The following is a 23,775-nucleotide window of genomic DNA, read 5'->3' on the forward strand; positions in this document are numbered from 1 at the left end:
ACCTTTCCCTCAGAGATAAGTGAAAAAGACCAAGGATGATAAATAACGGTGTTTCATAACAATGTTGAATCAGCTTTCTATCAATGTCCCTTTGGTAGAAGCTCTAGAACAAATGCCCGGTTATGTCAAATTTATGAAAGATTTGGTCACCAAGAAAAGATCGGTAACTTTTGAGGATGATGATAGATTGCAGCATTGTAGTGCTATTGCTACAAGATTCCTCGTACAAAAGACAGAAGATCCGGGTGCGTTCACTATTCCTTGTACACTTGGGTCATTACATTTTGCGAAAGCACTATGTGATTTGGGGGCAAGCATAAATCTCATGCCCCTCTCAATTTACAAGAAGTTGGGTTTGGGGGATCCAAAACCCACTGCGATGCGGCTACTGATGGTTGATTGACAGTGAAACGGCCTATAGGGATACTCCATGATGTGCTAGTAAAACTAGAGTCATTCATCTTTCCGGCTGATTTTGTTATTCTTGATTGTGAGGTCGATTTTGAAGTGCCTATTATTCTTGGGAGACCATTCCTTGCTACAGTTAGAGCCTTAGTTGATATGGAGAAGGGGCAGATGAAATTTTGGTTGAACAATGAAGAAGCGACCTTCAACGTTTGTAGGACCATGAGGCAGAGTGGTGAGCTCCAATTGGTATCAGCCATATCCCACAAAGAAAAGATGAAGAAATAGAATGAAGAAAAAAGTGCAAAACAAGAGTTTTTGGTTGGGGATTTGGTGCTTGTAGACAGTTCTGGGTGCCTTGTCTTCCGGGCAAGCTCAAGTCCAAATGGACTGGCCCTTACTTGATTACCCAAGTATTCCCTCATGGAGCAGTTGAGTTAAAATCCGAGGAAGTGCGGTTTGAGGTTAACTGAGAATGAATAAAACTCTATTTTGGGCATAAAGCATCGGGGAATAAAGTAATAGAGTCAAACCATCTTGATGAAGGCTGAGTAATCTAGTGTCCCTAGTCGTGCCGCGACATGAAATCAGGCGCTTGTTGGGAGGAAACCCAATACTTATAGTCTTTTTACTAATGGTAGCCTTTTTCTACTAATGGGTTTTTAAATTTGTAGTCACATCACCAGGAAATTCTGCAGAAAATTACTCTGCAGCAGCCACTGACGGATACATCGATGGACCGTTGCACCTGCGACAGACCGTCGTATGCCTCCATCATATCAGGTACGTTTTTCTGTCATTATAAAACTAGGGAACACACGACGAATCGTCACAACTGAGACGGACCGTCGTCGCGGAGTCGTTGCATAATTAATGAGTCGTACCCGACCCGACCCGGCTAGAGTCTTTTTCAAAATCAGACCGTTTAAACCCCCCAACCCCTCATTTCACCCCATTCCTTCATTTTACCTCCCATTTCCCTTTCTTTTCAACTTCCACATTCTCTCCCTCGATCATTGTTCCCCCAAAATTCTCCAAAGCCCTAGAAGTTATCATCTACTAGTCGGAGTTGGTGCTGTGGGTGTCTTCTTGTTCATAGAGTACTTGCCCATCTTGTTTTTTCTCCAATTCTAAGGTATGTGTATCTAATTTCTACTCATTTATCTTGCATTTTTGTTTATTAATTAGTATTAGCTTAGTTCTTCATCATATGTTTGTCTCTTTTAAAAGATTCTGTCTAACCTAGGTTAAAAATGTTTGAAATTGCCGTGTTTATAACCCTAGACATAGGTGCTTTTGCATTGCTAGTTTCCTAGGTAGTTGGGTTAGACAAATGTAGGTCCAAAACACTACAAGTTTGACCAGGGTTCATTGGGGATGCATGGGGTACTCCCAGTTCTGTCACTGATATACAGAATGAGACCCCGATGACGGACCATCGTACCCACGATGGACCGTCGTAGGGTTTGTTCCAAAAGCCCTAGCACCCTTTTCCAACGGACATATGTGACGGGCCGTCGTCTGGTTGTTAGAGACCCAATTTCTAAGGGTCTCTCATTTTTTTACAAGTGTTCCCGAACGGACACATGTGACGGATCGTCGTCTTCACGACGGTCCGTCCTGCACAACCGTTCTGGTTGTCAGAGACCCTGTTTCTAAGGTTCTCTCACTTTTTCTAAGTGTCCTTCAACGGAAACATGTGACGGACCGTCATATACCCACTACGGTCCGTCCTGCATGACCGTCATGACTGTCAGAGACCCCTGTCCTAAAGGTCTCCATATTTTTTTCAAGTGTCCTACGACGGACACCTAAGACGGACTGTCATACCTGTGACGGTCCATCCTGCACATAACGTCATACTAGTCAGAGACTCTTCTTCAGGGTTCTCCATATATACGTAGTTTAAGTAAAACACGACGGAGCCCATGATGGTTCGTCATAGTCACGACGAACAGTCACCAGGCCCGTCGTGTGTCCCTGTTACCATAGTAATGACATACTATTTTAATTGTTTCTGTGGTTTTTCTTGTCTTGTTTGCCACTTCTCATACTAATATTGATCCTTTAAAGGTACTATCTACTATGGCACCCAAGCAAGACCGAATCTACGCACGCGGGCGATCGTAGTCTGTCGCCCCGTCTGCCCGCATGGTCATTGGCTCAGATGATGAGCGTGACCCCGAGTATTTGCCCCCAGGAACTTCCACCCCTTCCCGTGCTGCACGTGCTCCAAAAGCCACACCCAGATAGGTGGCGTCTGGCGTAGTCACTGCCTCCCTGTCTGATGAAGAGCGCACACTGACCGACACACCCTCTGCGTCAGCCACAAATGAAGATAGAGAGTTTGGCTCCGTAGGACTATCGTGGTCAAAGGAAGCCTCTGGCTCTGCTGAGGTTCCCGCACCCGCTGCCGCTGCAGCGTCGGCCTCATTTGATGAGGCTGACAGTTCAGAAGCCACATCAGGTTCACCATCTTAGGTCCCCAACCCAGCCACTGACCAGCCCAACTGGTCGTGTGTCAACGGGCAATTTCAAGTCTACTCCGATGCCAAGTTCCTGACTGATAAAGGAGTGATGACTCGAACACTCACCTTGGAGCGGCGGGTCCTTACATGGAGTCTCCCGACGATGCCTGAGATCCACAATCTTTTCACAGGCATCGCTTGGAGTGGACAACATGTCCGTTGGAACATTACAATGAAGAAATGGTCCGAGAGTTCTACGCATCCTACGTAGCGACTCTCCGATCACAGATCGATAGGCGGGCCGCCCCCGCTAAACAGGCCCCACTAGAGCAGGTCCGAGTACGGGTTCTATACGGCGAGGGTGTTGATGCTACTCGGACCCCTTTCACTACCGAGTTTGACTACCGCTGACAGATAGTTAAAGATGGCCAGTTCCTACGCGAGCCATCACTGAAAGACCACAAAGAGGTGGATGGCCCTACACCTATCAGTTGATGGAGAGGGTGCCGACTGGGTAACTGAGCCAAAGGGGGCCATCAAGAATGCCAACCTCACTTTCACGGTGATGTTCTTGTGGCTGATTGTCCGTTACTGACTTTCCCCCACAGCTGCTGATAATATCGTTACATGGGATCGAGTAGTGTTGATGGCGGCGATGATAGCCGGGTTCGAGGTGGACTTTGCGTTGCTTCCACAAACAGTGATGCACGAGAGGGCTTTCAAGTTCACTACTACTTACCCTTTCCCGTGCATGATCTTTGCTCTCTGCAGGTCCGCAGGTGTGCCTATATGGCACGTAGATCAGCTCAAGACCCCTCAGGGCACTGTTGACGTTGGCCTCATTAGAGATGAGGCCAATGAGTTGTCTCCACGCAGAGGGCCCCATCCACAGCTGCCCCCACTTGCTGATGATCTTGCTGACATGGTAGCCCAGGCCCGCACGGCTACACAGGCGGCGTCCACTGACACTACCCCGGTCGAGTCTATCCCGGGTAGTAGCACTGCCCCGAGCTCCTCTCGCATAACCCCTCTACCAGCACTGGTCCCGCTTGCTAGGGTAAAAAAATTAGAGGCACAAATGGCTACACTTCTGCATCATGAGTCAAAAGAGAGCCTAGAGCGGAAAATAGTCCAGTATACAGAGCAGAAGATCGTTGAGGTTCACTAGCGCTTGGACGCCTTTGAGTTGAGGGTGTTAGCCCGACCAGCCCCTCCGATGGATGTGTCAACTCTTAAGGCTGTAGGTGACAGTATTCGTGCAGATATTGACACGATCTTAGAGGCTAGGGTGCCGGAGTCTTAGGCCACTTCTGTCGAGCCTGCTGAAGACACAGTGTTGGCGGCCCTATTTGCCACTTAAGAGATTCCACTACCTCCCCCTCGAGAGAATTCCAAGAGGCATAGGGTCGAGCAGAGGACGAGGCACGAGCACGGAAGAAGGAGCGCCGAGAGATGGAGGCTGTGAAGAGATCCTCACTTGCTGAGGAGGAGGCGCACCAAATGAGAGCATCTGAGTTAGCAGTTGGGGCATCTAGCTCCCACACTGTGGATATAGCAGGAGGCACCACTGATGGTGCGGTTGTTGCTGAGGACACCACTGAGGGTGTCAAGATTGCAGAGGACGTGGGTTCCGGGGAACCGGACCCACCAGCTTGCTGATCTACAGTGCTTTGCGCCGCAGGTTTGCTTCACCTACCACTTTAGTATTTAAATTTTTATGCATTGGAGACAATTGCATGTTTTTTGTTGGGGGTGGGGTAAATGGAAAGTGAGTGTTAGGGTGAAGTCTGAGTAGCCCAATTCACTATTCTCTTTTGGGGGTTTTTTGCATGTGTTTTTTTCCCCAAAAGACTGATTACTTTTTCTGTTGAACCGCCATGTTTATATCTTTTGTACATAGTTTAATTCTGGAGCATGATGGCTAAAATGATATCCTAATAAACTGGAAAATGATGCATGACTAGGCATAGTAACTGATAATTGTGTGGCCCTAAGCATGACATAGGGGTACACCATTGCATTACCCTAAGTCTAAAATTTGAACTAGGTGTCTGATAATCTGGTATAGTGATGAAATGTCAAGTGAGTGTGAGGAAAATTCAAATAATCCACTATTGGTACTGAGCTAGAACTTGCCTGGTTAGTCCTGCTAAAAGTAAGCTGTAATAGACAATTAGGAAAGGATCATAGGCCCTTATTCAATATAGCCATTTCTAGCCTAAATAAAAGAAACCAAATGAAATTTATCCTTCTTTGATCCAAATGATCTGAGCTTAAATTAGACCTTTCTTTTTCATCCCAACTGATCTTTTCTGGGAACAAATTGTTGGACCTGGTCCCTCCTTGGACATGTGCACCTCAGCTTATGCCAAAAGCATAAGTTGAGGGTGGCTAATGCAGTAAACAACCTTCGTTATGGCCCTGACCCAACTTTGGGTATTGTGTACCTTGACTCATGGCAAAGCCATGAGTTGAGGGTGGCTATTATGAATTCTCTGGAAAGTGGGGTTGAAAGAACAAAGAGAGAAAAAGAACAAAAGTAAAGTGACTCAAGAATTAGTCGAAAGAAAAGTAAAGAAAAAGAAAAATATACAAGAAATACAAGCAAGAAAAGAAGAGAGTCACTTACACAAATGAAGAAAGAAGAGAAAATAGCAAGGTGAAAGCATATGAGGAAATGGGCGAGATAAAATGATAGAAAGTGAAAGGTTTAGTCGATATGTTAAGGAGGGCAAAAAGTCACTAAAGTATACCTAAATATACCCTACCTGACCCTGGGCCTATGTTACAAGCTAAGAAAGTCCTATCGTGATCCTAAGGGTTGTATAGCAAACTTAAAGCAGTAAAAATAAGGGTAAGCATATGGCAATAAGTATGAATGAGTGTGACTTTGTTATGAGAGAGAGTGTTGAAAAGTAATCCTTATACTCTAACTGAAATCATTGTGTGAAAAAGGAGGATTTTGTTTTGAAGTGAGGACACTAGTTGCAATACCGGAATTTTTAGCACCTCGGTGAGAAATTGAAAAGGATAGGTGTTAGTGCATGGTGAGTCTGTGTCATGTTCTGATCCCACAGAATTCAATCCTAATAGTGTTAGCATTCATAGATTTGATGAGATTAATCGGGATTGATAGCCAAATGATTGCAAAGGATAAACCATGGGTACTATTGTACAAAGATTTTGTATGGAGTCATGGTGCGTCGCTTGAGGACAAACAACGAATTTAAGTTAAGGGTGTTGATATACCGTGGTTTCACGGTATTATTAGTACATTTTCCTTAAGTTTAGTGTGTCCAAAAGTCTTTTTGTGCTAATTTTTATATAAGTTTCTTTTTATTTTGCAGGAAATTTGTCTAAAGCTGAATGCGGAGATTTTGAGTGAAGAAATGCAGAAGAGACCACCTACGGAGCTTATGACGGTCTGTCTTGTTTGAGACGGTCCGTAGGTGGCAACGTAGTGCAGTTGCTGAAGGAAGATGGGGAAGTCTGACCAAGTGTGGGGTTACGAAGCTTGTGACGGTCCGTCGTGTCTATGACGGTCCGTCCTGTAGGTTCATCATGAAGTTCAGAGAAGTAATCCAGTACCCATATTCCAAGAGTTGAAGTGTTTTGGAACGAAGACCCTCGACGTACTGTTGTGCCTATGACGGTCCATCATACTTGCCGTCGAGGGTAATGAAGAAGAGCAGCAGAAGAAATTGCACAAGTATGGGACGATGGAGTCCATGACAGTCCGTCGTGATTATGACGATCCGTCACGAGGTCCGTCGACCCAGCCGCGTTTTGGCAGATTTCCATCAAATAGAGTCCTTGTTTAATTAGGTTTTTATTTATTATAAATAGTTTGAAAACCCTCATTTTTGGGGTTAGACCCGGGATCAGTGTTAGACTCTGGATCATTGTTAGACTCTATATTGTTAGACACCATATTAGTAAACATTGTATTGTTAGACTTTTGGTTATCATTGATTGTTGGTGATTTTTGGTGATTAATCAAGAAAACTCTCGGATTTTACTCTTTCACATTGAAGTAAGTACATTAATTCTTATTTTAATATATTTGAATATTGTGATTATGACTATGAGTAATTAAACTCCATAACTAGGGTTGTGGGAACCACAGACAAATAATGAGATAAAACCTAACTAAAATAACAGTTCTAGAATGGTGTCTTGAATGTATTAATAATTCTTTCGCGTAGAAGTCTTTTTAACGGATGACCAACGTTAGAACTCGCCTTAATGCAACTTGCCGGACCAAGGAGGTAGATAATAGGAAAAGAATTATCAACATAGATTTAGTGTATACTATCTAATAGGCTAGTATTGATTGGTACGAGGTAATAACTTAGTCAAATATCGAATACGATGCTAAATATGAGGTAAAGATAAGGGTTAGGATAGCAACACACGTAGCCGGACCAAGGTGCGGAGTGAGATTTTCTAGATGGAGGACCAAGGATTTAGAAATACATAACTTATCACTTTGCATGCAAGATACTAGGAAATAATTGTTATAGTTAGAATTATCAAGTTATGAACCTGTGGGGAACACGCAAACCGTAGTTATTTTGATTAATTGAATAAAATCCAACATTCAAAGCTGTTAAGTGTCTCTTTCAATTGCGTTAGTTATTTTCATTCATTTAGAAATAGAAACCCCCCTTTTATTGTGTTTACTTTCCAAGGAAGTCATTGACCAAACAATGGTAATAACAGGATGAAGTTAAGTCTAGACTATTTTCCTCGTGGGAATGATCCCAACCTCACTAGTTGGGTTATTTACTTGACACAACCGCTTTACTTCTTATTTGAGAAGTAAGTTTTAAGCGTATCAACCACTCCTGCGAGACAATGTAGAAAACATGAATGTGTTGATGAGATTCTCCAGCACTGAACATCAATTGGCTGATATATTCACAAAGTCAAAAGTAAAGTTTTCTTAAAAATAGACTGAGACTTGGAATGGTTAAGCTTGCATAACTCTCGAACAAGACTATTAAGGAGATCTAAAATGGCTATGCTTAGGAGGACATGTATCTATGTTCTAATAAACATTACGTGCTTGAGAATTCACGATTTGTACCTTACTGCAGGTATACACTCATGGTATGAATAGCTGAGGAGATGATGAAACCACACAAAAATTGGGCAGACAAATCATAAGGGGGATCTGGTCCCTTACAATGATAGTATCATTTAATACTACACTGACAAATGTCTACATCATCACCTCGTGTCTTCGTCTTATTAGTCTCATCAGTTTCAAATATCCTTTCTTTTTGAAAATGAAGAGTCGACACTGTTTAGGACCCGATTCCATCTTGTTTTAAATATTTTAGTTTCTCCTCAACAAACTTAAAAAATAATTCTATACTCTTGCTTTCTGATTAATTTTTTCTTTCTCTTGCCTTCTATTTCTCAAAATGTCTAAGTCTAATTCTTCTTTGCAAGCCTATATCTCTCCAAAAATCGAAAAACCCAGTTCATTCAATTTCTCCATCCCCGTTCGAAAGAGTCGTCATTTCTCCATCCCCGTTCTAAAGAGTCGTCGTTAACCCCTCTGTGTGAAAATAGAACACAAGTAAGACCTGTATCTCCTGTAAATCCAGTTGAAGTTCGATTTGCTCATCCTAGAATGGACGGAGTATCGTGTACCCCTACACTGGTGTTGTTTGAGAAAAATTCTCATACATCTGAAGCATAATTAGTGCCTAAACCAAGTTCTAAACAAGGTTCTGATGAAATCGAGGGTGCTTAGATGGTAGTTTCATCGTCAATAACTGAAAGGTTGTTTAAAGGTGATCTTCATGAGGGAAAAAGGCCAGAATCTTGCATTCTCAAAGCACGAGCTTAATTGGTGGAAATACAAAGTGTGTCCTCACTTAGGGATGACTCCCATACCTTGTTGTTGAATGAGACGTTTAGGTCGCCAGATCAGGTTATCACTAAAAGTCAACCTATCTTTGATAACACTCACAAGTCTTTTGATGTGGAATCTGAAGGGGAGGAAGAGGAGGAAGAAGTGCTTTTACGATGGAAGAGGCAAGGAATGAGGGGAAGCATTCATTCTCTTGTTAGTTGTCAAGAACAAGAAATTAGGTTGGGAAACACGGACGATATGGAGTACACTCATACTGATAGTGATGAGGAAAGAAAGAGAAAAGGGAAAGGAAAGTTGATTAAATCTAATGTGAAGGAAGGTAAACGGAAATATGGCACTCGAAGTGCCACACAAAAGGTGTTGGGTAGTGCTATGGCGGCAAATGTTGTACAAACACAAAGAAGAAGACAACAAAGAATTCAAGGGTTAACTTAAGAGGACCCCGTTGTTGACCCGATCCCCGTCGAGGATAGTGGTTCAAAGTAAGAGGATGTTGCCAAATCTGTGGCAAAACGAAGAAGGGGATCAGGAGGTGCAAAGGAGAAAGTTAATGAGGGTCAAAAGAATCTAAAGTAACCTCTAGTCAAGAAGGTTAAAAAGAAGATAACCCATAAGAAAATAAAATATAAAGTTTCATCTGTAAATGAACCTGGTCCCCAAGGTAAAGTCTGATGAAATATGACATGACAAGAGAAAAAAGGGTTGAGAGAATGAAACTGCAAAAGGTTTTGAATGGTAGAGTATTTGCTAAAGATATTCTGACAGAGCACGTCATGGTAGCCCTTGTTGATGCTGTTACTATACAAGAATGGGTACATTTATTTGAGCCTCTAGTCCCATATCTTCATGAACCAGAAGTGCACGAGTTTTATTACAACATGGACTTTCTTGATGATGGGAGTATTTTTACCTCCGCTAAAGGGGTAGAGATAAGTCTTAGTGAGGAAACATTGGGGATCATTCTGAGTGTGCCTACTGCTGAAATTTGCTCAATTGAAAGATGTAGGCCCTTTACAGCATTAACTGAACTAGCCTCAAAGAAGGGTGAACCTAAGCAGGCAGGGGTACAAAAAAATATCTCAAGGGAGAATTGCAGTTGACCTTCGAGTTTGTTAACAAGGTCATGGTTCCTAGGTCAGAGAAACGTACAGTTGTATCTGCTGCTGATCTTTTTCTGATGGAAAAATTGAGCGACCCTGAAGAGATCAATCTTCCAACAATCATGCTTGAGAACATCCACCGTGTTATGACTTGGAAAATATGGAATCATGGAATTCCATACGTCTATCTTCTCAACTGGGTGTTCCATCACTTTGAGGTGCCCTTAGGGATGGGCGTACTAGATACTTTCAAACAGATGTTCTCAAAAACTACTCTCCAGGATTGCGAGTGTATTGAAGGGGATGCACCAGGGTGCTCACAGGTTGCACAATATTGGAGAAACAGTCCGTTCTTAAGGGAAAAGTGGATGATCTAACTGTCTCTTGGCAGCTAAGAAAGTTGAGGTGGTCACTCTTAAGTCTGAACTTCAGAAAGTGATCTCAAGAGGAACTGGTCCTAGTCAGGTTTATGGCTCAGAGTTAAGAAAATTGAGGACAAAAAATGATCACCTAAAAGCTACGAATGCCTTACTAAGTGAGGAAGTTCAAGTTCTCAACAAGCAACTCATTAAGGCTCATGAAGATGCAAATGAGTGAGTGTTTCTGCTTTTGCGAACTCTTCAACCCTCCCCCCCCCATCCTAAATGTGTCCTATTATGTATGTCCTTCTCATTGTACTCTTTTCTTTTCAGTGGTGCGATGCAGTTTTAATGTTCAATGGCCTGTATTTATTTGATCGCATCTTGATGTTGTTTTATGCATAGTTTTTATGTATTTCTATCATCTCTTTTTGCTGACATTCACATGTTCTGTATGTATAGACCTACATTCTCTTGTTCTTATTTGTTTATTTTTTCAATTGTTTATTGTCCCTCCTTCTTGATGATGTCAAAAGGGGGGAAAATTGTAGTAGCCGTTCAGTTAAAGATGCATGGGAATTATGCCATAGTTTAAGGGGGAATTATGGCATGGTTTAAGGAGGAATGATGTCTGATTGGAGATGCATGGGAAAGCATGTTTTAAGGCGGAATTATGACGTGGTTTAAGGGGGGAATTATGTCTGATATAATGCTCTATGTATTTATGAATTAATGTGTGTGAGGAACAAATGCAGGTTGTTTTGTCATCATCAAAAGGGGGGAAATTGACAGGAGGCTCTCCTCAAGATGTTTTGATGATTCCTCACCAGTGCAGGGACCTGGTCCTTTGCAGAGTATGAAACTAATCCCAACTGTGAAAAGTACAAGACAACTATAAAAGTTGTCTGCGTCAGAGAGGTCTGTGAGGAGCAGTGTACTTCGTCAATCAGAAGTGACTAGGTCTTTTTGTTTGATAGACAACAAATCTTGATGATGTATATAAAACAAAACACAACACATTATTCATTCATTCAAAAAGAAAACCATACCAGCAAACATAAAAAAAGCAAGATATTGATCAAAGGGCTTTCAGTTCTTCTTGTTATTTGTTGGTCTCATATTTGCTTGTAATTGTTCTAAAATTGTAGGACTCGTTTCGAACTCGACAGAAACGTTTCAAATCTTGGGTGTTTCATTTTAAGGGATTTAGTTACGGGTAACTAGGTTCTTATTGAGTATTGTTGTATCTGCTCGTGCTTAGCTAAGTAATAGGGTCTATTGCTTAGTGAAGAGGCTAGAAGGTTAGTCTCTTATTTTTTAACCGACTTTTACTTTTGCTTGTTGAAATTAGTGAAACTTGGTTGTTGAAAAGTTCAGTCAAGAATAGGTCGTGGTTTTACTCCCTTGATCAAGGAGGTTTCCATGTAAAAGTGATTGTCTCGTTTACTTTCAGTCTTTGTGCTTTATTTATTGTAAAATATTGTTAAGGGGACCAGGTCCTATCTAATATAAGTGAACGCATACATTCCAACAGTAAACTTAAATTTCAAACGACAAGGGGGAAAATCAAGGCAGTAACCTGTCATTGACTAAGAATAGAGTTTGAGAAGTAGCTAGTGACAAATAAATGCTAGTCAAGATTAAATGGGGCCACAACTACAACAAGCTTTCTATCTAATACAACAATAGACTACAAATGGGACAATCATGGGATATAAAAAGTTTCCCGACTTCGAACAAAGGAAAAAGGGGGGAGGAGTACATGTCTTAGAAATCTCCAATGAATTAACTCAATACAGGAATCATAATATCATTTAAAAGACAGAAAAGAAATCTTTCGAGCTAGGCTAAGTACCAACTCGATGAGACAAACATTTAAGGGATAAACTCATAACAATACCCACAATATATATTAAAGCTACAGAGTCAACGATATCAAATTAGACGAATTAAGATTAACGATTAGGCAAAGCTTGCATCCGCCGGGCAGATCCAAAGCTAAGACAACAACACATTCCAAGGCTGTTAAAATGCATAAGACATACAAGTAAGAAACGGTGAAGTACTCGAACACACCACGATATGCTACATTGAAACAAAATACAAGAGGAGCCGAGGTTACCTCTCTTGGAGCATCGAGCTGGGACGTCAAGCTTGAGAAGGGCAACAATTCTTCCAGCACGAAATTCGAATACGAACAACAAACCAAGAAAATCTAAGAGGCGATCTTTTCAGTATTCATACTCAGAAAACTAGTTATAAAATTTTAAAAGCGTAGAAGTGGATATTTCTCTTAGGAACTCAAACTCCAAAACCTCTAAGATCCTCCCTTGGTTGATGGTTAAGGGTAGTTTATATGGAGGAAAAGTTGAGGTCAATTTAGGGGGGAAACCGTTGAGCAAAAATTTAAAATCTCTCTTTTTTCAAAGGCAAATAGAGAAAGATGTTGTGCAGCCTGTGGCTGCGCGAAATAGGGAAAAAAAGAGACGATTAGACACGAGGATGACAGGCGTATGGGCATATACTGATGCGCCAAGTTTTGCTGGTGGATTTTTGGATTTGACAAGATTTTTGGGTGAAGAAGACGATATCACTTTTGTTGTGCGCTGTATTGTTGATGGGTTTCTTTCGTGAAGAGCAAATGGGTTGGGCCAGGTTATATGCATTGGTGTTGAATCATTTTGTTTAGAAATTAAAATAACACCCATACATATTTAAGACGATATATATCGAGTTATAAATACTCTTTAAAAATAAATTACTTATAGCAGATTATTATCGAGTTATATCATATCAAATAAAAATATATTTAATTAAAAATAAAATATAGGTAATTATTTCAATACTAATTAATATGTCTACATATTTATTTTTATTTTTTCAGTTACCTTTCTTAAAATAAAACTCTTTAAATTTTTACAAATTAATAGTACAGTTACCTTTTACAATTTTCAAAATAAATAATAAATTATTATTAATCAAATTTTACATTATAGAGTTACCTTTTCAAAACAAAAACTAAATATTAGGGATATGATTTTAATTAAATCTCTACTTTACCATCGCCCAATAACTACTCACCTCCATCACACCCAACACAAACAGCATTCAACTTCCCCAACACGCCTCAATCATTATCATCCCGAATGGTCTGATTGATCACTGTACCTATTACGCCTCACACATCAATCCCTAAACGCGCCTCACTCATCACCTTCCCATCATGCCTGATTCATCCCCATCCCCATCACGCCTCATAGATCAATTTCATCTCCAAATTCATAACTCAAACATCCACATTTTCTATTACACAACACGATTCAACAATTTTTTAAAATCTTGATAAATGATTTTTTGTTAAGTTCGTATAGAATGTCGAGCAAAGTTAGTGGAACACCCAGTAAAAGTAGAATATTGGTTGAGGAGTCATCATCTGATGACTTTCATGTTCCTTCATTCAATATTTTGACTCAAATTCAACCGCAAAAATCATATGGAAAAAGAGACGGCTAGTTCTGTTAAATCAAAGATTAAAAAAAACAAAAAAGAGGCAAAGGAAAAAGGGAAGAAGAGGAAGGAAAAAGAAATTTGAACATCGTCAGAATCTGATTTTGTGGACGAATTAAAAAATAAAAGATCAAAAAAATGAAAAAGTATTGAAATTGGTTGCGAACACTTCGAATTTATAGGCATATCGTAGAATTTTGACAATTATAATATGCATTACCACTGTATAATTTGTGTTTGACTTTGATGTACGAATTGATTTATTGATCCCGTATGACTTTTATTTTGTAGTTTGAAATTCACATATTAGTTTTTTAAAAAATTCTAATATGAATAAATATTGTATGAATTATCTATGGACTGATGTATTAGTTGTATGATTTGTGTATGAATTGAGTTGGTTGTCCATTAATATGGCATCGTATTAATGATTTTTCTATGAAATTACATATTATGTTAAAGGTTTTAATTTAGTTTTACCAATTTTATAGGAGAAGAAGGTACAAACATATTTGTCTTCATGTACAAACATGAATGTGTTCGCTGATCTGTTGACCTTCCTCGTTCAAGATAGGTCCCAACAATTTCTACAAGAAATACCATTTGTTTTTTTATGATTTACATAACATAAAAATTCAATGTCAATTGTTGCGTCATATTTTTTCTTCTTGAAACTGAAAATATCAGAGATGATATGTTCATCATAAACATAAATGGTACAGAGTTACACTTTGGATTAAAAGAATTTGTCGCTATAACCGGTCTAAAATCTGGACTAATTTTTAATTTTGTTTCTGATCAGTCTATTCCAAATATACTTATCCAAGAAAATTTTGGGAATATGAACAAAGTACCCAAGTCAGATTTCTACCATAAGTTTAAACTGAAAAAACTATTGGGAAAAGGATGACTCTTTAAAAATTGGAATTTTGTACTTCATTTTTTCATTTCTGACTGCTTCAAACCCATAAAAAATAACCATTTCTAAATTATATTTTTATTTAGTAGAGTCTGGATAGTATGACATATTTTCATGGGGAAGTGAGTGTTTTAAATTAACACTTAAAGTGTGCTTTCATAAATTGGAAAAAAAATCCTTCGTTATTCAAGTTCAGTCAGTTCCATATAGCCTTGCAGGTATGGTTTCATGAGTGTTGTCATCCATTTGACAACACAATTGCTATCCATGCTTCAGATCACACACTGCGTATCCTGAAGTGGAAGACAAAAATGACATATTTTTTTTATGATTTGAAGAAAACAATATTCAGAACACATTATAACCAGGTAATTTTTATTAAAAATTATTAAAGTAATTATAAATTATTACATTCTCATATATTTTTTTTCTGTAGCATAAACTCAGAAATATGATTTTTACTCAAGAAGAGCTCAATGTCATGGATGAAACCATTTTAAATCAATCTCCCCGTCACCATGATTCTGAAGAGAAATGAACCTCGGAAAACCATGACATTGATTTTGAACAAAAATATGTAGAGTTGAAAGCAGAAATTGCAGAGGTAAATAAAAATTTACGATTAAAATAGTTTTTAGATATTACATTATAAATATCAAAACTTATTACTGTTTAATGAACAAGTTAAGGCGGAGTTAAAAGAGCTCAAAGTTAAATGTTAGTTCCAATCACATTTAAATTAACTAATATTATTATTGTAGGTTTTATGTTATTATATTAATATATTTTTTTATATTCATAAGGTTGACAAGCACATGGTTGAAATCAAGACTTACGTCAATAACTCGACTAAGCTGATATTTGAAGAGATTATATTGTCAAGAGGTCAACCAACAACAGATGCACAACATGTATGGATCAATGTATGTTCTTTGTATGAATGTTGTTTGATCATAGTATGTAGTAGTATTTGTGTTATTTGTCTATGTTTATGATCAGTGTATGACTTTTAAATGACTAATAGAAAATATTTCATATCTATGTGAATAATGTAAAATTTTGTATTAATTATGTACGAAAGTGTTTTTTCATACATATAGGAATAATGTATAAATGTTGTATAAAAATGTATGAAATTTTGTTTTTCATATATGTATGAATTCAGTTAATTTAATTCATATAAAAAATTAGAATATATTGACGTTGTCTGAAAACTAATTGTTGTGATCCTTTAAATTAGAAGCAACATCCTGGTGACTCAATTAAAAAGAACTAGTTAAAAGAATTTTAATACGGGTGAAAGGGAAAAGGGGGGGTGGGGGTAAAATGAGTTTAAGGGGATTAAAGGGAGTCGCCACCTAATTTTTTTAGGAAAACTAGAAAATCGATTAATTAATTAACTTAAAAGAGAGTCTATGAAACCAATTTGATTCTAGGTAAGGGGTTCAAGTTATTTCGAAGGAAAGGGGTTAGGCATCCTTCGAAATCCACACCTATGCTTCCCAACTGAATTCATCTTTTACAAATTGAGCAGGAGAATAAAATAATGTACACATATAATAAACATGCAATATACACAATAAAACAAAATAACAATATCGGTCTGAGGTTTGCCTAACATCGATATATACAAAATAATGAATTCAAAAATATAAATTCGAAGTCCTTTTTGAATAGATTCAAAGAAGCATGCATTGGGTACGTGTAAACACACTTAGTACAAGTATTTTTATTAAATAAATATGAATAAAATTGAATAGATGAAATAATAACTTAAAAATAAAAACCCTTCTTATTAACATGGAAGGCCTTGAAAATCGACGGTAATTTTTTCATCTGTCTATTTTAACAAGCAAAACATAAACATAAACATAAATATAAGTTCCATTTTTTTAACATTGGGGATGCCTCCGAAATCGACGAAGAAATTCTTTCATTGATAATTTTAACAATTTAATAAACAAGTTTTATGAATTTAAATAAAAATTTTGGTCTTTTATCATTGGGGAGGCATCCAAAATCGACGGAGAGATTTTGTCATTGGTCATTTTACTTGTAATTTAAATAGACCCAAAAAAAATATAATGTGAAATTTAAAATATCTTAATCAATAATAAAGTAACAACAACCGGGATAAATATATTAGGAAATACCTAATGTTAACATAGAAGTAACAATTTAATGAAAATATTAACACTACCCATTAATAAATTAGAAATTAGCCAAACCAAGTACTTAACAAAAACGAAAGAAACATAAATGGGCATAGAAACTAATAGATAAAAATAACTACAATTACAAAGAAATAATTAACAATTAACAAAAAAGTCTAATAATCTCAAAAATCACCAAAATCTTAAACATATTAATAAAGCTACCAAACAGTGAAAAATTAAAAAAAATAAAAATTAATCTTAATAAATGGATATGAAAAACTTCATAGAATAAAAATAATAAAATATAACCTACCTATATATAATAACCACAACCCAACAACTTTAAACAGTCAAATGAGTAAGAATAAAATTAAAAAAAATAATAAAGGGAAATAAAATAGTAAGTTCATCTCACTAATAAATGCACAAAGCAAAAGTACAAATAGTAATAATCAATAATAATATCACCAAAAACCACTATAACAATAAAATTCAAACTAAAAGAGGACCTGACCGTCAGAGATTTGTTGTTGTTGTCACTCTTCCTCGTGACTGGTTTTGTTGCTCCTTAGAAATTTTGGTTACTGCTGTTGTTTGCTCACAAATTTGTTGATATAGTTCACCTGCAAAAAATATAGAATCGTTAAGGGGAAAAGTGAAAGGACAGGCGGTGGTCTGATTGTTGGATCGTTTTCGACGACTTTTCACTGGAAAAAGAGAAAACGATAAGATTTTTGTGGTGAAATGGATTTGTTTTCTTTTTTTTTTTGTTCTAAGATGATGGTTAAATTTTTTTCTGTTGATGTTGGAGAAGAAAGGGGAGGATGGAGGTGGGTCTGGTGGTTATTGGTTAAGATTTGCGGCTATTCGTCGCCGAAAAAAGGAGGAAACGAAGGAGGGACTTTTGTGGTTGTTGAGTTGGGGAAGAAGATGGCAGGACCAATGGTGATTTCAGGCGAGTTGGGGTTAGGTAGTTGCCTATTTGAGTGGCTGTTCCAGCTGCATTTTGAAGGTCGTTTTTGGATCTATTTTGTTGCTGGTCGTTTGGTCGGCTAGCTGTTTCAGTGAAGAAGAGGCCATAGATTCCCGATGGTTTTTTGGATATGGAGGAGAAAGAAAAATGGAAGGTTGGATGGTTGCCGACTCCTAGCCAAAAATATGAGGAGAAACTTTTAGGGTTTTTTTATTTTGGAAAGTTTTCATCCCTAGTCTCAAAATATTATCCACCCCCTAACCTAATGGAAAAACTTTTTTTTAAGTAGGATCCCATTGTTATACAATGGGACCAAGTTAGTGCTCAAGATTGTGGCCCATAAAATCGCTGGTTGATAAAACATTTATGTATAGATTTTTGGACTATACAAAATATCAAAATAAATATTAACAATATAACAGAGAAAAAATAAATATAAAAAAATGTGATTAACGTAATCAATTATATGTAAGAAATGCAATTTAACAGAAATAATAATTTTATAAAATGAATAAATATTTGAACGTTTGACTGTGACAAAATAATTAAACATAATAACCGATAAAAATCTTAATATTTTGAGAAAAAGAACGATTATCTACAAATTGCATTAAAGTGACAAAACACATTTTAAACTATTTAAAATAAGATACTCAAAAAGTATTATTTTTAAAAACTATCAGACCAAAATTTGGTGTCAGCACTAATATTAGGACGACGTCACTCAAAATGTTGCACAATCTGATTAAGCTCCAATGGATCAGCCTTTTGTTTCAATGGATGAACACGTTCACATTTCAAACAATGATGGTATGATATAAATATTATGATGACATGTATTTCCATTTAAAAATTTGTTATTAACTAACGATTTTTATCTTATATAGATGAAGCTCAAAAGTCAACTAGGTGATTTTTTTCAATGCTGACGTACCCGGATCATCAACTTGAAAACCACCAACGTTGGATGATTATTCTGATTTTACTATGAAACAAATCATGGCACTTGATCCAATTCTAAATGCTACCACAACTCAAGACGTGCAATCAAGATATTAAAATTCCGGCAAATACGAATCTCTCCTTATATTCGACTGTCAAAAGTCGAAAGCAGTTCAAAGAGAGTTTCCATTCTATTTCAACTAAAACACCCATTTCAAAGTCATAATGGTTTTTAAGTTTCAGCTGATATGATCAACGAGTTCAACCAATGGGTTATCAAAGATGTTTCAAATAGGCGTGAGAGGCATAAATGTCTATAAATTAATTTATTTTATTTAAATTTTACAATATCAAATTTTATACAATCCTTTTTGTAATATTCACAAGAAAGCAGCATATTCAAAGGTTAAAAATATCTTTCATCCTCAAATGGATTTTGGCGTTGTCAAAATCGCAGAATTTTTTTTCCATATTGTGAGTCAACCGGGCAGATCTTGGGAGGACAGGGTAAGACACAATTTGAATCAATATTGAATGATTAATTTATAACACGAGTAAATTTTATACTTTAAGTTAGTATTTGTCTAAATTCTATGTTATTTGAGGTATGTATTGTTTTAATTTAATATTGTATGATTTGTGTATGCATTGATGTATGTCTTGAAGTATTAATATACATAATTTCAATAAAATGTTCTATACATACAATTTATTAGTTGTAAAGCCACATTGTATATTTTTTATAACCATATTTTGTATTAGTATTTGCTTGAACTCTATGTTAATTTATGTAGTAAATGTTGTTTTTAGTATTGTATGATTCTGTGTATTAATTGATATACGAATTGAAGTAAGAATTAATGTTTTAATATTATATGAATTACTTATGAAATAATATTTGTATTTGTATGATTTGTGTGTGAATTGGGTATGAAACATGTATATACATTTTTATTATAATTTGTGTATGAACCGCTATAATTGTTTCTATGATATGACAATGTATGAAGTATCGATTGTGTTTTATTTTTTATTTTTTTGTTTGTAACAACATATGAATACAATTATGTATTATGTTCGAAAGAAGGAAAAATACTCCAAAACATTGATTTCATATAGCATTGTTGATTGTTGGTTTATGACGTGGATTGATAATATTGAGAAGCAGTGGACAGTGTCAGGTTGCGACATGAGATGCATTGCCCCTGAACACGATGTTGGACAGTATATTAGAGGAGTTAAGATGTTTTCTAACATTGCTTTGGACAGGGTTGATGAAGTCATTATCCCTGTTAATACTAGTGAGAAATTTCATTAGTTGCTTGTTGTATTTCGAATAAACTTAGATGTCTACATGTATCTGATTCGATGAATGGAGGAGCTGTTCACAACTAAAAAGTGAAAGAAGTGGTTGATAAACTTGCAACCATGATACCATTATTTCTGGTGAACATATGATCTTATGGCAAAAGGCTTGATCTGTATGCGATCAATCTCCCTGAACATCACACAAGTCTCAATTCAAACCTCTCGATATCAAGCATGTGACAGATGTTCCTCAACAAGAAGACAGTTCCAAGTATGTAGTTACTATACCCTATTTATTTCATCTAAATGACATCACAATTTAGTTATTATAAAAATTTTCTAATTTCAAATTGTTTACAACGATTGTGGTCTATACACCTCTCTTTTTATCGAATATATCAACAATGGTATTTTTGATGTGTATGATATTGATATTTATTCAACATATCATCATCAGAGGTATGCCACATTACTTTAACATTATGCAAAATCAAAGAATGAAGAGGGCACAATAAGTGACAGTGAAGTTATGAGTATAGTTGCAAGCAAGTATGGTGGACCTCGCACGCCAAAAGAACAAGTTATGGACACCACCAATTATCCTACTCCAAGACCACGAAATAGAAATTAGAAAAAGTTCATTGCACCCTTTAAATTCTTTTAACTACATGTTTTTTTAACTATTGTATACCCATTTATGTTATTTTTTAGTTTTTTCTTCTTAATATGAAAGAGAGATTGTTTTATATAATTTATCAATGTTACCTTATTTTGGCTTAACTTATTACTACGTTTATACAAATAACACAACACTTTTGATCTCTTATCTTTCTAGTATGACAAATATCATATATTTTTTGATACACATATATTAACTTTTGTATAAATATGTATCAACTATGTAATGCATATTGTATGAAATATATTTGAATCTTGTATGAAATAATTAATAATACACTAATGTATCAAAATATGTGAAAAATAATTTATCCTTGTGTATGAACCTTTTATGAATTACGTATGCCATATTTACTTTTGAAATATATGGAAGAGATGTGAATATATGCATGATTTACTATATTTTAATACTTTATGAATTTTGTACGAATTTTTTCTCAATGGGGATTCATCGTATGCACTATGTACTATGTATGAAATTTGAACAATAATTGTATACATTGATTCACATTTATAAAAATTAAATTTTAATGTTATTTATAGTTGGACAATTTTTATGAAACAAAATTTTATCAATGTTAATGATAACAAATTAACTCTATAAAATAAAACTTGTGTCTAACAGTCAAAACAACATAAAAAAATGTTTAATAGTAAGTAAAATCAAGAAATTATTTTTTTTGCACTAGATAATTTTAAAATGTCTTTCTGTTGTGTCCAACTTGACGGCATCTACTGTAGGTGATTTTTGACCTTTTGAATTTCACATTAGCAAACCCCTTCCAGCATTCAAGTTTTGGTCTTCCTACTGATCTTTTTGGATTGAGTGACATCAATTTAGGCTTTGAAATATAACTTGATATATCCCATGTACTCTAGCATGGGATAAGTTCAACAAGGATGACATATGCATCTTTGAAATTCTTCAATCTATAAAAAGCAGAACAAAAATTTGCTTCATGCAACTTTCTCTATCTAAGAACTGAAATTACATGACCACATGATATCTCATTATGTTTAAATCTCCCACAACTATACATCTTTGTGTTCAAGTTTACTATGTACTTCTTTGCTCCTTCAACTACAACATGCATATCAACAGTTGAAGGTATTACCTAAATAACAGTTTCAATGTGAAATTGTTAATATATATACCACTAAAAATTGGGAAGTAAAATGCAATTAATTATTATTGAATAGAGTAAAAAACATACCCTCATATTGCAAGACAAAGCAATACTTTTCTGTGGACAAAGATCATATTTTTTTGTCAGCTCAGATGTTATTTTATCAGCCTCCTCATCGTGCTTGTGAATCCATATTTGAATTTTTACCCTCATAAATTCAAGGAGTGAAATTACTGGTAACCTCCTTGCTAACCTGTTAACATTATTCAATGACTCAGCGATGTTTGAAGTCATGCTCCATGTGCGCTTACAATTCGAATAAGCTCTTGACCATTTGTTATAACCAATATCAAATAAGTATTGTCTTATTTGATAATCTATCTGGTCTTTTCTTCTCATAATCGTCTCAAGCTGTTGTTTTGTATAAGTCTTTGCAAGTGTAAAAGATAAAATCTTCAAATATTCAGTATTTCAATTGAAATTCTTCAACACATTGCATGATAGGTGCCATATGCAGGCATAATATTCGGATTCACGATATACAGTAGCAGTCCCTTTCGATATGCTCTCATTTTGATCTGACATAAAACACATGTTTTGACTAACTCTATACGCTTCCTTAAACTGTTCAAAGAACCAGGTCCATGAAGCGTCGTTTTCAGAATCCAGTATGGCATACGCCAACGGAAATATATGACCTGATCCATTTTTCGAAAAAAATATCACATAAATTGAAAACATACTTTACATCATATGTTATTATATTGTGTAAGCGTAAAAATACATGGGATCAGAAACTACCTTCTGGATCCATGGTGTTGGCAGTCACCATTGTACCACCATATGAACATTTTAATCCTGCCCCATCAAAAACTACAATTGGCCTACAATACTCCCAACCTCTAATACAAGCTTCTAATGCAACAAATGCGTATAAGAATTTATCACATTCTTTCCTTTCTATTTTTAAAACTGATCCAGAATATGTTTGCTCCAATATGTATAGATAACCTGAAATTATTACAATTATATAATATGACAGCTAAAAATATCACATATATATAACTCAATGGATACCTAAAAATCACTTAATTGATACAAAAAGGATACATACTTTAATACCTATTTAACTATAATTACACACATACAGGATACAAAATTGATACATATAGGATACTACACAGAAAATTTCAATTCATTTTGAAAAAAATTGTATGGTAGTTATTTTCATTTTATAATTAAAAAAACTTTAAATTCATACTTTACATCGAAATTACCTGGTAGTTTGGCATATGATTAGATCGAATCTCCACACACCAATTTTATTACTTTTTCTTTAGCTCTCCACGTCTATATGTATGTTAGCGAAACACCATACAATTTCAACATAACATCAGCTATATCCTTTGGAGTGTATACAGTAGATGGATCAATATACTTATCCATTATTAAGACAACAACAACATGAGTTATCCTCTGACGTCTTGCATTCACTGTATCTCTAACAGAAAAAGTGTGTTCAGCATTGTACTTTCTAACTTTGAATAAATTTGATTTATTCAAACTAGATGCTCTCAACATTCAAGAACAAGTCTCAAAAAGACAAGTGAGATGATAACTGTTTCACAAATAAGAAAATATATATTTAAATTTTAAAAAGCAAAACAAATCAAATAAAAAACATAACTTAAAACAATGATGTGTACTTACTTTGATGCATTACAATGCGCTACACGAAAACTGAATTTTTCAACAAGTCCAACATGCCTCATCACCTCCATAAGTGTTTCCCTATTATTGTAAATCTGATTCTCAGCTACAAATAGGTTGGAATGGTCATTTATTGCATCATTATCTCCTTCACTATTCTCATCGACATCTCCGTCGAAATTCACTTCGATCAAACAGATAGAATTGTTGGAGTATAAATCAACGTTAATTTGTGT

General features: G+C 36.0%; 1 long non-coding RNA gene across 1 annotated transcript in view; it reads right to left on the reverse strand.

The window, feature by feature from the left end:
• Nucleotides 1-18,032, reverse strand: part of LOC104648655 (uncharacterized) — a 38,360-nt gene extending 20,328 nt beyond the window's left edge. The window contains exons 1-2 of the long non-coding RNA XR_002028385.3: nt 17,316-18,032; nt 12,342-14,938 (exon numbers count right to left, since the gene is read on the reverse strand). This is a non-coding gene — a long non-coding RNA (uncharacterized lncRNA). The remainder of the gene's footprint in view (nt 1-12,341; nt 14,939-17,315) is intronic.
• Nucleotides 18,033-23,775: the final 5,743 nt, after the last annotated feature.

Source organism: Solanum lycopersicum, chromosome 8 (assembly GCF_036512215.1).
Source record: "Solanum lycopersicum chromosome 8, SLM_r2.1".
Lineage (NCBI taxonomy): Eukaryota > Viridiplantae > Streptophyta > Magnoliopsida > Solanales > Solanaceae > Solanum > Solanum lycopersicum.